The sequence below is a fragment of the Macaca thibetana genome, chromosome 17 (genome assembly GCF_024542745.1).
Source record: "Macaca thibetana thibetana isolate TM-01 chromosome 17, ASM2454274v1, whole genome shotgun sequence".
NCBI classification, from domain to species: Eukaryota; Metazoa; Chordata; class Mammalia; order Primates; family Cercopithecidae; genus Macaca; species Macaca thibetana.
Genome location: NC_065594.1, coordinates 29,559,326 through 29,560,287, shown reverse-complemented (window position 1 = coordinate 29,560,287; position 962 = coordinate 29,559,326).

Genomic DNA, 962 nt, shown 5'->3' with positions numbered 1-962 from the left:
AACCATAATTAATGTGTGTTGTCAGAACTATAAAATATTCTTTTAAAATGTTTGCTGTCTCTCCCATAAAGTGGACACTTGCCCACTGTCTATTCCAGCAGTGCAGCCTGGGGAGCGGGGAGGTGAGCAGCAGTCCCAGCTAACGCCGCAAATCTACCTCCAGGTGTTCATCAGTCACCTACGCTGCGTTTAGCACAGAAAACATGTAGGACCAGGTTGCTTCTCTCCAGAATTACCATGAATTAGGAAGAAAAAAATGCAACATTTAGGAAGAGAGAATTCCGTGTGACCTGGACCTTTCAGAGAAATCTTTATGGAGAATAGAATGTGAACACTGGGCCTCACAGGGAGGCCAGGATCTGATGAGGTCAAGAGAGAAAGGAAATGTCACTGCAAGTATTTGGTATCATCTTTGTGGTAAATCGGGATCCTATAGCCTTGAAGGCATAGGTTTTTCACTGTGTATTAGTTATTTCTCAGAGACATCCTTGTAGTCTTATTAGAGACTGTTACATTTAAAGATGTGGGAGGTGTTGGGAGTGATCGTGGAGTGCCGTTCCCTCCCCACCCAGAGTGAAGCTTGTTCTGGGTACTGGCTTCAGCAGCTAAGCAGGTATGGCATCTCTGCTTCCCCTTCTTGACTTTGAGGAAATATTTGTCATGGAGACTCATGTTTCACAAGCACCTACCCAGTGCCAGGCTGCACTGGGCTCCTCACAAAGGCCCCATGACATCAATGTGGTTATTGGCATTTTACTGATGAGGCAAGTGATGGCTTAGAGAGTAGCTTAATAGTGTCACACAGCCAGGATGTGAACCCTCTGGAAATAAATGAAGACCACGCAAAGGACAACACATACCTCCCAGGGGATTTATTTAGGGGCTATACTTTGGTTTCTACAGGTGTCTTCATGGAAGCCATCCTGAAACTCTTTGGAGAATACTTCTTTCAATTCTATAAG